The 14896-nt window shown below is 35.9% G+C and overlaps 1 long non-coding RNA gene across 1 annotated transcript in view; it reads right to left on the bottom strand.

The window, feature by feature from the left end:
• LOC141570486 (uncharacterized) overlaps nt 1-14896 on the bottom strand; it is a 76456-nt gene that overhangs the window by 10762 nt on the left and 50798 nt on the right. The window contains exon 4 of the long non-coding RNA XR_012494450.1: nt 7750-8038. This is a non-coding gene — a long non-coding RNA (uncharacterized LOC141570486). The remainder of the gene's footprint in view (nt 1-7749; nt 8039-14896) is intronic.

Raw genomic sequence — 14896 nt, 5'->3', positions numbered from 1 at the left:
CCTTTAAATTAACACTAGGGATCTAATGTACACATCTGGGCTTTAAAATAATGGTTACAAAAGTATCTCTGAACATACAAACAAGTTATAACATCACTAAACACAAACTCTTAAATGTTGATTAAAATAAATTTAAACAATTCAAAATACCACTAGTGAAAAACTGTTAGGGAAATATAGTTAACTCTCATAGTACATTGCTTCTTTTGTTGTTATGTTTTATATTATTTTGTTCATTTTTAAAAAGTTCTTTTCCATCTGTTATCCAACTTTTTAGTCACCTGACATTTCCCTGAAAAGGTACCAGAGGTTTAGTTCAATGAATAGCCTGGATGGGGGGGAAAAAAATTGAAACTGAAATCAACCTTAGATAAATTACAATAATGAATAGGGCTGGGCTGGGATTAGTGTTATTTGCCTAAGAGCAAAATTTAAGAATGTACCAAAAATGTCAGTAATTAACATATTTTAATGCAGTGTTTTAAAAATAAATAAAAATTAACCCCCCAAATCCAAGATGAGCAAAATAAAATTTCCAACAAAGGCTGCTGCTTGCTTGCTTTACCACCCTGCATTATTACATAACCATAACATTTGTTTCCTATCAGCCCATAGTTCCCAGCTAGGTGGTCTATGAAGGTTGACAGTGGTGGGTGAATAGTGTTTTATTGTAGAACATTTATTAACTTTTTCAACTTGGTTCAAATTTGGGAGGAGATTATCTATCTATCAATCTATCATCTATCTATCTATCTTACCTCCAACATAGCTCTGACCAGCACAGATAATGGAGTGAGTCCCAAGCAGCTAAGTCAGAATTCATCAGCACATACCTTTGTGTCTGAAGATGAGCATATTTAATATTCTAGAAATTTGCTTCAGACTAAACTAGAAGTTACCTCATGGGATCTAAAGGAATTAAAACAAGTTCTAGTTTTCTTATCAATATTTAGAAAGACAATCAAGTGAGTCTTAGAACAAATTAAGGCTCTGAAACATGGCTGGGAAAAAAATGACAAAACAGAATCTGTCCTTTGGGCACATCACGAGAAGGCAGAGTTCTTTGAGAAAGACAACAATGTTGGGAAAAACAGAAGGCTGCAGGAAAAGAGGAAGACCACATAGGAGGTGGGTTGACTCCATAAAAGAAGCCATAGGCAGGAGTCTACAGGAGCTGAGCAGGGCTGCTGAGGACAGGACACTGTGGACATCACTCATTCTTAGGGTCACCAGGCTGACTCAATGGCATGTAACACATATACAAGGTCAATCTTAGCACTACTCTAAGCAAAATATGTGCATTTAATCCACAGTATAGTACCCCACATGGATTAATTGCCCAATATGTGTTAGCTCTCTGATCTTTAAAGTTCTCACGGGTGCTAAAAACAATCAAACAAACAAATAGTGGTTTTAGTTGTTAAGTAGAAAGTAATAGTAATAATAAATAGTTAATTCAAATTTGTTAAGAACATTTGAAGGCCTTAAATTATTGAATTTGGTATCCTCAAAAATTATTATTTTTTGCTGGGTCTTTTGTATTTTTTTACAAGACCATGAAGATCTGGATCCCATCTCTCCAAACCAAAAATATCAGATTCTGCCTTCTCTCAAAGTGTGTAAGTCTTTGAGGTCATGTTCAGTGTAGTGTCTTAAACAGCACATTTTTTTCAAGATAAATGCATATTAAATTAAATGCTGTGAATCTGAATTATAGTGACAGCTTCACTACCAATTTTTGCCTTGTTTTTGTCCAGGATTCAAGGGGATGGTGGCTTTCACCTGCCTGGCTAACCTCAGCCTGGAGCAGCGCATGTGAGGATGATCAAAAGTGTCCAGAAAGAACCAGTCCCCAGGAAATTCAACCTGCACTACGCTGTGTGGGACCCCCAGGAAGAAGTTCAAAAGATTTTTAGGCAAAATTATACTGTTTTCTGTTATTAGGATTCCAAGCAGTCTGAATCCCTCTCCTACACCTTGTGAGGATCTTTTTCCTATGTATAATATCAAAATTAGAGACAAATGAAAATTTGTGTGTTATAGAAAAACTCAGACATAGACAATAACAGCAAACTGTAATACAATTTCATGAGTGGAAGATTAGAGAGGAATTTGCCATTCAGATAGCTCAAAGATCCCCTACAAATGAATTCTAAGTTTCTGGTATTTCTTCTTTTCCCCCCAGTTTGGCAAATTTACCCGTGCTGTGAAAAAAAAAATGGCAGGACTTATAAATCTCATTATCAAGCTGGTAGACTATAGATTAGGGGACGGGAGCTTTCGAGGCATACCACATGAGCAACAACCTTAAGGAGGTATAGCCATAGAAACAAGTTCACAGATAACACTTAGATCAAGTAATGCAGAATGTTTTCAATACAGTGCATTCACCTTTTGGTTTTAAGGGCAGCCCAAGGAAATATGTCTAAAGGAACTTGTTGAGGATACACATTAATGGTTATTTTTACACAACCCCCAAGACATGCACCTAGCTTTTAGAAAAACAAGTCAACCATATGATGTTATTGAAAACCCACTGAGATGTTATATAATAGGCATTTAACATTCTTGAAGTTAGATTTTGACGTTGATTATGCTTATAAGGAAAACTCTTATAAGCAATATGTTATATGGTTTTGAGTTTTGCTCAGTAGAGAAATACATACATACATTATATATATAAATTTTTTTTTTCAGATCAAAATAATTTTCTTTCTTTTTACTATGTGGTCAATAATGACCCTACATTTTAAATGTATTCATTGATTTACTAGGCACAATATAAATAATGAATTCCTTATTGTTATTTTCTTAAGGGATTAAAAATCTGAAATGAAATGCTATTCTGTCTGCTCACCAGAAAAATAACTACAAACCGTATAAAACAGTGGTAGCTATACAGTATATAAATTTTGCCATGTATTATTGATTTTACAGAGGTAATCTTGAAGAGTATAAAGCTAGCTTAGAGTGTCCTAAAATATAAATTTATTTGAGGAAATTATTTTTGATGCATTGAGCATCAAAAACAGAACAATTTGACCTGGATTTTGAAAGCCATGGAGCCTAGTTTAAAAGTGATAGGTAGTGGTGTAGCTGGTATTACTACTGCTCTAAAGGGAAAAATAATTTTAGTAGCATTTTTTCAGCTGAAATCCATTGATTGAAATGGAACAAGAATTTGTGAGAGAGACTATAGGAGCTAAAGATCAGTTGCATTTTCTTTCAGTCTAGTTGTCTGGCACAATAATAGGTCAAAAACCTTCATGTACAGCATTTGAAAAATAAAAACTAGGACTTTCAGATCCTTTCAGTGTATCCACCATCGAGATGTCCATGTTATTAACCCCGTGGAAGGGATACGGTCAGGCTTACCCAGGCCAGTGCACTGCTTAATGAAAGAAGAGAAAACTCAGGCTTTCCTATGTTGTTAAAGGAATCTCTGTGAAAATATTGACATTTAGTTTGGTATTCAGCTGGATGTTGAGAAGTTGTCAACTCCCCAGATCAGTTTGAGTCATGTTAAAAATACTTTGGTATGTGTGCTTGGTTAACTGCAGGTGTTTGGCTGTGAAAGTTGAGGAAGTACAAACATGCAGCTAGAACATTGTGGTGATATGACTGGTTCACAATGATTTGAATGAAAGCTGAGAGTAAACATAGTTTATTACCAACTAATTTATTTCCTTTCCGGAAGTGTCTATGCAATGCCAAACATCTGGTTGAAAAACAGAAATCCTTAGAGAATCCTTTGCAAAAATTGTTTTCTTCATCCAGCCAATCGGTCATTTATTCAACAAATATTTATTGGGTGTTTATTATAGACAAAGTCTTACCGCCAAAGAGCCTAGAAAAGGAGAAAGCTATACACACATACTAATATTATTACAGAAGTTAGAAAAAAACTGGAGCATGCCACAAGAGAGATGTAAATAAACTATTACATCGGAGCAGGTTAGTTATATACAGCCAAGAGATTCAGGGACCTCTTCTGGACAAGACGGCATTGAACCGAGCTTTTACACTGAATGTTGTCATTCTAACTAGAGTTTAGGCTATGTAACAGAGACACTTTTGGTTGCAAAAAAACACAACTAAAACTTGAATTAGGAGACACTCTAAGCTAGCTTTATACTCTTCAAGATTTCCTCTGTAAAATCAATTACAGCAGGATGGTTGTTGTTCAAACCACATGACTAGAATACAGTTGAAGCACATGCTGTAAGATGGGGAAGGGGAGTGGTGTGCTCACTCCACAATGTGAGAAGGGATTGATTTACAAAGCCAGTATTCATTAAACAATAGCTTAAGAGGTAAGGCTGTAAAGGTAGATGCAACTGTATATGTCAGATGAGGGATTTAACAGTACAAAGAAGAAAAAGAAGTAGGAAGTAGTTGTAAAGGCAAGGGAAGATAAGAAGGGCTTGGATTATGATGGTGAGAATGAAGTCAGAGGAGTGAGCATGTATTCTAGATCTGCCAGTTCTAGAATCAATACCATTTGGTGTCTAATTTGAATGTGAATACTGATATTTTTATGGTGCCGTAAACCAAATTAGGATGTACATTCGAAGGAGCATAAGTGTGAGGGATGACATATAGTCAATTTGGTGCATACTGAGCTTGTGTAGATTGGCTATGCAAATGGAAATGTGGGGCAGGTTTCTGGATTAGTGCTGGAGACATGTCAGGATGGGGCCACAGATCTTGGCATTCTGCAGAGCTGTTAATAGAAGTGGTTGTCAAGAGGGTATATATGGAGAGAGAACAGAGAGAAGAGATGGCGAAAATGTGTAGTGACTTAAACAGCAGGATCCTTAGAAAAGTGTGGCTGTATTATGTTCCTAAACTACTTGAATAGCTACTTGAATTTTTACTTTGCACCTACATGGCTTAGTAGAAGGGGTCATTTATATTTCAATTTTTTGGTGATTTTAAAGTTTATTATTGTATGAGGGAAGATGTGGTGGTTTCTAACATGTGAGCTTGGTTCTAGGGTCTCTGTGTAACTATCACATCCTCTCTCAATCTTTGCTTTTTTTTTAGTTTGAAAAGTCCAAATAATCAAAGTTGATTTTTCTGTCTCCTCAATATTAGACATACTTCATTCAATCCTATGTGCTTTGGTCATAACCAAGCTTATTTATATATTTTGTATTTTGGTCTTCGGGTGTACTCATTAGACCTCTATTTGACCTCTTGGAAATTTTTGCAAACTGATCTGAAAATTTCTTTTTGGCGAACATTAATTAATTAATATTGATTATAATAAACATTTGTGAACATATTTTTTATGTCATTTTTATTTCAAAATTCAAAGTCAGAAGCATGTTTGGCCATCTCATGCAAATTTTCACTGAAGCCTATACTTTCCTCATTGTGCATTGATGTCATTCATAATTATGGAGTATATAGTCTTATTATAGGTTGGTGCAAAAGTCATTGCGGTTTGAAAGGTTAAAAATCATTGCAAAAACCGAAATTACTTTTGCACCAACCTAATATTTAACATAATCTCATTCAAGACAGTTTATATATTTTTTGCATGTGTGAAAGCAGACGGTAGGGTGCTTACCCATAGTAGGCATTTAATAAGTGCTCATTCGAGTTAATTTTAAGGGGACTAAAAAGGAGGTTGGCACTATTAATTAGAAGTGTTTGTCTTTTCTACCCTGCAAATGGAACAACAGATCACTCCAAGATTGCTGGGATCATTAATTGCCACAGTTAGAAAACAGTATTTTTGTAGTAATAGGTAATTTGTGCACAAAAATGTACCTATGCACACAAAATAATTGTATTCAACATAATAAATAATTTGACATTTGTATTGGAAGGCCTGGAAAAAAAAAAAACTAGATATTCACTTAAGGAGCTTTAACAGTTAAAGGATGACATTTCATAGATGGCAAGATAAAAGAGAATATGATATATCTGAGTGGATTTTATTTCCTAGAATGTGTTATTAAACAAATCTCTAAAAATTACATTTTTGGGGAGAATACTGGTAATTTTGAGTGGCTTAGAAATTTTTTCAGCCTAGGAACTGGGAGATAGACTAAATTATTTGTAGTGAATTCCACTAGCCCTGTAGATCTATGAAGCTTATTTGGGGCAATTTAGGACCTTTCATGCCAGAAATGATCAAAAGCAAAAGCTATTTTATTTATGGAGAACAGAGCTAAAATTGGCTTTTTGAGAATTCATTGTCCTCTCAGTTTACTGTGCTTCTCTAAGAAGACAAGTGTAATTTTGCACTTGTTATCAGTCGCTTGGAAAAATAAAGGAAGCCTTCAATGTTGCAATGATTGTGTTTTCTGATCTACATGTCCTCAGCTTAACTTCCAAATACAGAGGCATTTTCACAAAATACAAGAGTGTAAGCATTTGGGAGGCTTAATTAATAACAGTAGAAAAACAAGGAAGTCTCCCCAAATATTGCACAACATTTTTTATATAACTTCAATCTCTCTGCCCCCATTTTCACACGGTCTTCCTTTCTGTGTCTCTGTGGACAACCATTTTAAGGCAGGCAGCCTGTGGGCTCTTTAGGAATGAGTGAATCCAATGCATAAATAACTCCCTTCCTGTTCTCTGTAGGTAAATCCGAAGACAAACCATAACTCACTTTCCAATGAACCAACATTGGGAAAATGTTTTAATTCTTTTCTTTTTGTTTTTGACGCATCTCACCCTTAAAAATTCAGAGAACTAACTCAATGTTTAGGAAATGTTTCACCTCTAATCAAAAACGAAGGATCTGAAAGAAATTTAATTATTTATTTTTGCTTTACCTAATTCCTTACTCGCACACATGTTGTTTTGTAAAAACTCAAAGGAATTCTTTGAGCCTTTTTTCTTAAGAATAGAAAGTTCTATTTTGCCAAGTATAAGGGCATGTAGGTGCCAAGAGTTTCAAATTTTACTTTAAATTACAATTCACATTTGAGGAAACTTGGCAAAAACCTGGCAACAAGTTACCACTGGAAAACAAAAGCAGCTTATGAATGGTAGATTTCTTAGTATCTAACAAAATAATCGAAAGGACAATAAAGTAAATATAGGTAGAGGCTTAGTTCTTTATGACTGACAGCTGAGCCATCATCAATCTGTGAAAAAAATCTTGCAAATTGGGGAAAACTATCTTTTAAACGTAGCATATCCCAACTGTACAATCATAACCACAATAGCTTCCATTTCTTTAGTGCCAAGTTCTTTGATAAGGGCTTTGTAAACAATGTAATTTAATCTTCTCAACAGCAGTGGGAGGTAGATGCTATTGTTATATTACTCATTTTCCCTGATGAGAAGATTGAGCAAGAGAGATGTTAAGTGACTTCTTCCAGTTTATAAAGCTAGAAAGAAGTCCATCTGGGGTTTGGACCCGAGGATCTGACATCAGGGACAGGTTCTCATCCAGTTATTATGATGCATTCCACTAAAATATGAATGTATACGAGGTTGGAAAATTAAGTTCGCGAACTTGTTGCAATGATATTGCTAAACTTTTTTGACAGCAGAGGGATTATTCATTATGAATTTGTACCAACGGGACAAACAGTTAACCAAGTTGACTATTTGGAAGTTCTGAAAAGGCTGTTTGAAAAAAATTGGATGAAAATTACCTGAACTTTTTGCCAAGAATTCATGACTCTTTCGTCACATCAATGCACCAGTTCACAGGGCACTGTGTGTGAGGAAGTTTTTAGCCAGTAAACAAGTAACTAGTGAAACACCCTGTCTACTCACCTGACCTGGCCCCCAATGACTTCTTTGTTTATCTGAAGATAAAGGAAATACTGAAAGGAAGACGTTTTGATGACATTCAGGACATCAAGGGTAATACGATGACAGCTCTGATGGCCATTCCAGAAAAAGAGTTTCCAAATTGCTTTGATAAGTGGACTGGGCACTGGCATCTGTGCATAGTATCCCAAGGGGAGTACTTCGAAGGTGACCGTAGTGATATTCAGCAATGTAGTATGTAGCACTTTTCCTAGGATGAGTTCATGAACTTAATTGTCAGACTTTGTATTTTCTAAGAAAAGAACACAAATGGTAATAATGATCAGTGTAACCTCTGTCTGGTGCAAACAGTTTTTGGTATCCCTTCAATTCAGTGTGGAAAGTTTAGTAAATAGAATAAATAGTGAAAAATTTCTTAATTCTAACTTACTATATTTATACCTGTGATTCTTAACCTTTTCTGGGTTCCTGACTGCTTCAGCAATTAAACAAAAGCTAAGGATATTCTTCCTATAAAAAACAAAAACCAAAAGAACACAGGAACCTAAACCATTGCTTAGAGTTTCAGAAGATTCACAGGTTCCATGCAACTTGGCAGATTAAAGCCTCAGATTCCCCTCCTGCTCTAGCATCACCTTCCGAGAAAATTAAATTTTGGTTAATTACCAGGTTGTGGGAGTCCCCTTACCCTGTCACATACCTCATCTATTTATTAGACGTTATTAGATCAGTAAAACTGTAATTAATTATTCTCACTCTTTCTAGATATAAAGAAAACTCACTGACTTGAGGTGTTCATGGTAGAGAGAATATATCTGAATTGAACTGGATAATCTCCTATGTCACTTGAAACATTGATCTGAATTTCAATGCTGCATTAGAAATTTCGCTGTATACATGTCTGAGTCCAGGTAACTGCAAGTTCTCAAACTCCAAAAGGGATTAAATACATGACTTGAAGAACTTTAAAATTACTTTTGTCAGTCAGCCTTTGCTTATTCTAGTCCTGCCCTTGTAAGTTTTAGATTCACCCCAGCACTCCCTAAGATGTGACGCCAAATCTTAGAAGTGAGGAGCTGTCATCTTGACCAGATATTGGTAATTTTCTTTCCTCCATCAAATGGGTTAGTTCCCAAATATTTTAGCGCTTAAGGCATGATTATTAAGCCTGACTTCTATCACAAAATCGTGAACTTTTTAAATTGCTACCATTGTAGTAGCCTTATGGTTCCTTCAGGAACCTTCTACAAAATTGGCATAAAAATAATAGTTATCCATAGGATTATTAGTGAAGCCTAAACAAGTTAATTCATATGAAGAACCTAAAACAGTGTCTGGCACTATCAAAATGTTGGTGGTGGTTGTTATTAAAAGTACTAGTAGTATTTTTATTGTCCTGGCTTGAACTCAATCAAGAATGACACGTGGCCAGTTCTCAGCCACAGTTCATAATAGCCTATGTCGTGTAAGAACTAGTCTGAGAGGAAAAATTCAAATATATTTACTCAATAGTTTTTATGATATCCACCACGTGTCAGGTACAGTGTTATTTGCTGACAGCTTCCCATGACTTATAAAGTCAGAGGAACTATGTTCAAAAAATAACTGGAAATGTCACAAAGATAAGTCTAGAATTTAATGTCAAGCATGCCTGGAAACATGTTGGTTAGTGGAAAGTATGGCATTTCCTTGTACACTATGGCTGGAGCAAGGGTCCTCTTCCCAGCTGAGCTCCTGTCCTTTTAAGTGACAACACTCACTCTTTGTTCTCTTCTCTGCTTGAGGAAAGAACATTCCCTCCTCACTGTCTATGATTCATCTTATTTCTTCTCTGAGCTTCCCATGGACACCCACAGTGCCTCACTGGTTTAGATCAGTTGAATCATCTCCCAGGTATGGTGAACAGTTATGTTATGCTCTCCTCATCCTATTTATCATGGTTCTTGATATACCTATGAGGTCTATACATTGATTCAGCCTAATGGATTTGTTTGTTGTTTAAGTTCTGTCAGGTATTGAGGTAAAAAGGTGAATAAGGTGAATATGGAGTTGTTTTTATCCCCGAGGAGCTTTATACTTCTATGTGGAGAACACAGACCCCAAAGCAGGACGTCTCCAAATGTCACGGTGAGTCTGAGAGCACAGATGTGATGGCACCCATCCACCTTACAGCTTTCCCTCCATTCCCCAGTTTCTCATTACAGCACATGCCACCCATCATGTGAAAAACTGGTGTTCCTGACTCACAGTCTGTATGGAGGAGTTGTACTCTGAGTTGCATGCTCTGAGTTGTTTTCTAGTACTGGTAATGGGTGGTACTGAATCATTTATTTACATTTTCTTGGCCAGTTTATTTTGACATATGACATGTATTTACTGATAGAGAAAACACATGCTGTTTATGAGTGTGGTGCAATGATGTTGTTCCTTTGTAAGTAGAAGCAAGAGAGACCTCATTTAAGTTTTACTGGCTAAATAGTTACCTTGATGTTCTTAAGTGTGTATAAAGTAGCACATTCTGCATTATCCTTTGTGTGTGTATATACATGTGTACATGTACATGTTGTGAAGGCTGGGAAGGATAAGGTAATATCTATACTGTGTAGTATTTGAGGCCGAGAAAAATAAGTGGCATGTTAGTAATTTGGACCCTTTTGTATGTTGATTGCTCGGGTTATTTGTTTGGACTAAGCATCTATACCTTCATTAATCTTTAATGCTACAAAATAATTTTTTTTATTCCATGCATTTTTTTAAATCAATCTGGATTCAGTCAATATTTAATAGTGTGCAAAAATTGGTTTCACTTTATTGATTTTATATTGCTCATCTAGTTCTAGAATAACTTACTGATATGTCTGCAATTTTAGTTATTTCCACAAGAGTAGGGGTATCGAGTTATGGCTTTGTGGGACCACAAATTAGATAAACCCATGTTTGGATACATAACACTAACATAATAGCACATGATCCAATTTCTTAAATGCTGCTTTAGACAAAATATACTCTTAGTTTTCCTCCCATCTCTGAGTGCTGCTTCTAGCATGGTCTTATTGTCTTTGGTTCCTTGCTGGCACCTCCAGTATATCCCAGGATTCTCTCCATGGCTCTTTTCTAGGGATTTTTTTCTGGCACGTGCTCCATGGGTCATCTTATTCACCCTCATAACTTTTAAGTAACACCCACAAGCTACTGAACCCCCAATCTGGATCTCCAGTCTGGATCTTTTTTGGCTTCCTGAAAAAATCACCAGGATTTCCCACTGCTGCCACAAGCCCTACCTGAGTGTATTGGAACCCATCACTTGCTCCCCCTCCGCATCCCCTTCATGACGCAGCATCATCCCTCTAAATAGAAACCAGTCACCCTGATGCTCTTTCTCCTTCACCCTCCATGTGAAGTCCTATCATTTAAGCCCCCAAAGGACTCCCTGTTATCTCTATTTCCCTGACACTGTTTAATCGACGCCTTTGTCATTTCTCACATGTATGATTGAAAGACTCTCTCAAACTGTCCTTTTTATCTTTAATTTCTGTCTTGTAGTCTGCTCATTGTCACCTGTGCCATCTCTCAAAAACCCACATCCTTCACTGTAACTCATCCGTCTTGCCCACAGGATGAAGTTCAAAGTCTTCAGCAGGAATTACAAAGCTTCCCACAATCTAGCCGAGCAAGCGGCCTCATCTCCTGGCACTGGTCTCTTCACAACAGTTCCAAAAGGTCCTTCACTCCAGGCCTTTTACCTTTCCCCAGATAGTCTCTGCCCTTTTTCTCTTTTTACTTTGTGTATGCTGTTTCTTCTGTGTGGAACATTCTCGTCTTCCCTCTTCTCTGCCTAGAAAATTCCTCATCTTTTAAGGTCCATCTCAGATCTCCCCTTCTCCACCTTTGCTATGCAGTGCGGGCTGCTCCCTGCACTGTTTCCACTCTACTCTGTACTCACTTGGATATGTGGAGCACCCGTCACTAGTGCTATAATAATTTCGTTCTTTTTTTTTTTTTAATCCACAAAATTTTGAGCTCCATTTGGATAGGAAACTTCAAGTCATCCAACATTTTCTTATTACCCAACACAGTGCCTGTCGTATACAATACTCTCTTAACTGCAAACCAAATGATTAGTAAACTTTATAGTAACAGTTAAAGAAATATCAAGAAAAGTATTATGTGGCTCTTTTCTCATACCCATGTCAACTATATCAACCATTGATTAGTCCATCTTTGGGCTTCCTCACTGTCCTTTAAGACTGAACTTCATCTTTCGTTCATGTGTTGGCTTTGAGTCTTGCAGAACATTAGAACTGGATGTGTTCATGGGTTCCTGGTCGTCCGAGGTATTAGTATCTTAAGCAGTTAGAGTTTAATAGCCTATCTTTCCCTAAATTAGTCCATCAGTGAGACAGCACTAAGTGCTTCTCGGTGCTCCCATCTCTGAAAGGCTTGAGCTGCTCAGTCCTTATTGGAACCATTGGGATGGCAGAAGTGGCTTTTTGTTACTCTAATTTTCTATTAATTTAAGGAACGAGTTTGAATCACATTCACCTGCCTTAGTGGTTGCCATATCTTCATTTTCTGGGACTAAAATGTATAAATAAAGATCAGGACACCCAATTCTTCTAAATCATCTGAAACTGTCATAGTCCTCTTTTCCCAGTCAGAACAAGATTTTCCTCACAAGTGTGGTTCTCACTCCACGAACTTCTCCCTCGTGAGGGAAACTTTATATACACTGAAGGGGCTTCATGTCATTATTTTTAAAGCTAGATCTGGTCAGATACCCACTTTCTGTTCAAAAGGAAGCATTGCCATTTTCCTCTGAATGGAATGGGGGAAAATGCCCTTCTAAACAAAAATATAAAGCAACTTTTTAAAAACAGATGCTAATAAAGAATGTAGCCTCCAAAGATAGTTCCTTTTGTGATAAATCAAGCTTTTTAAAATTTTTAAAATTCATAAATTTTTAAAATTATTCCCTCCTGATGTGGATATGGATTTCTAAAGTGTGAAGTGTGTGTGTGTGTGTGTGTGTGTGTACACTAATTAATGACAAAGCAGGGAATAAAACAAATCATGGCAAAAAAATGTCCTTTTAATAATAATTTATATATCCTTATTTCCTTTATTTTCCCAACCATGTTTCCTTATTATTTTAATGGTTTCTACCCTTCCTGCTAATATATAAATGTGCCTTTGCTAAATCATCTTTTTACATGGAAAGCAAATGCTTTGAAATATGAACACATTTTCAAGTTAATAATAATAAGCTAATATTTATTGAACATTTACCATGTACCAGACACTCTAGTAAGCAATTTAGATGGATGAGCTCATTTTGGTTATAAATTATAACAAAAATGTAAATACTAAATGAAATATTTAAAAGCAAAGTAGAAGAAATATATTTATAAAACATAAAAACACTGAATAATTTCTTTTGCCCTTATATAAGCACAGCCCTCAATTTGTATTTGATTCTCAGTTATTACAGATAAATTAATCTCACTCTCTTTTCTTGCTTTCATTTTTGTCGGAGAGCATTAAAGAAATATTTAGTATTACTGGGCTACAAGTCCACGATCAGGAATTCTTAGTGGATCAGTGTGCCACATACACTCAGGGGAATTAGTTATAGGAAATTAGTAAATAGTTATAGGAAATTAGACCTAGAGAAACAAGGACTCATTTACCCATCCTGCTTGTTAACTATTTTAATCCTGTAAAACAGACAGTACTAAATTAGCACTTTGCTATTTTCAGTCAGTCAAAAGTAGAAAGTTTATTATTATTAATTTTTCAGTAGTAAACAAAAGAGAAACAAGGAGATGCAAAAATGTCTTCTCTCAAAGAATTTGAGAAATTGAAGTGATCTTACACCTCTGAGGCAAAAGTGATTTTACAGAGTTGGAAGTGAAACCCAGTGAGATTCAATATCCTACAGAAAATCACACAACCAGTTAGTGGTAGGTGAGGCTGAAACCTGTGTCTTCTGTTTCCTGTGCAACTCTTGACCAGAATTTCTAGAATTTCTCCCTTTCCCTTTGATTTCCTTATGCCATTGCTTTTATTTTATTGATATATTTTTGTAACAACATAATAACTTTGATTATTTTTTTCTTCTACTTCAAATTTGTCTTGCCAGTTTCTTTATACCCTCTTGCCTTTTGCCTTCTTGGTTTATAAAAGATTTTATTTCTCCTGCAGAATTTCTTTACTTTCATTATTGGAATAGTTTTGGATTACTTCTTTCTTTTTCTCTTTTCACTCAGTGACTGTGAAAGAGGATTAGAAATTTTGAGATACTGAATGTCAATTGTCCCAATCAAATCAGGCAAAATGACAACAACCAAAAGCCAACAATGAAGAAAATGCTGTTTAGCCAAGTATGTTCATCGTAGGTTTGAATTTGCTATTTTTTCAGTGGTACAGCTGTTGCAGCTAAATCTTGTATGTTGAAATTTGGATGGTTTTCATTTTGGAAGACAGTAATAAATCTGAGAGTAGAATAGTTATTCAAACAGAAATGTTTTTTTTTTTTAAAGTATGTATTTGCATAGGAGAAAAAATAAATATGACATTATTGGTTATTTATTGCTTTAATTCACAACTTAGCAGTTAATTACCACACAATTTGTATTTATTCTCTGGCTATTCTTTATTGGTTGTTTTTTTGTTTTTGTTTTTTTTTACAACTAGAGTGCAATAGGGCATCACTGTGTCCAGTTTATATGCTAATTTCAAGTTTTAAATGTAGTGTGATTGGGTGTACACATTAAAAATAGACACATCTATTCAAATAAATTCCAATTCTTGTCTTGTCTAAATGCCTTGTCAGAATCAAGTTCAAATAAAGGAGCACAGACTGACCCATACACCCCCTTCACTAAAGAAATGTAAAGTGTTTCCACACACAAGAGCTGAGAAATGGTAAGATTTCCTTTATCCTTCTCTTATTTCCCAATGGTGATCTTCTTTGACCTACACCTGTGACCTGTACACGTGAGGCCTGAGATGCAACACAAGAAGACAGAGACAGGAGAAGGAGAAAGGGAGGCTTGGGAGAGACCTGTTATGACCTCAGACTCTCAGCATTTTAGTAACTACCACCATCACCATTCAAATACAATAGTTCAAGCTGTCCTTGAAAAAAATA

This window comes from Rhinolophus sinicus, linkage group LG01 (genome assembly GCF_036562045.2).
Source record: "Rhinolophus sinicus isolate RSC01 linkage group LG01, ASM3656204v1, whole genome shotgun sequence".
In the NCBI taxonomy this organism is placed as follows: domain Eukaryota; kingdom Metazoa; phylum Chordata; class Mammalia; order Chiroptera; family Rhinolophidae; genus Rhinolophus; species Rhinolophus sinicus.
The sequence above is the reverse complement of the archived record's forward strand: the minus strand, read 5'-3'. Positions and strand labels throughout refer to the sequence as shown.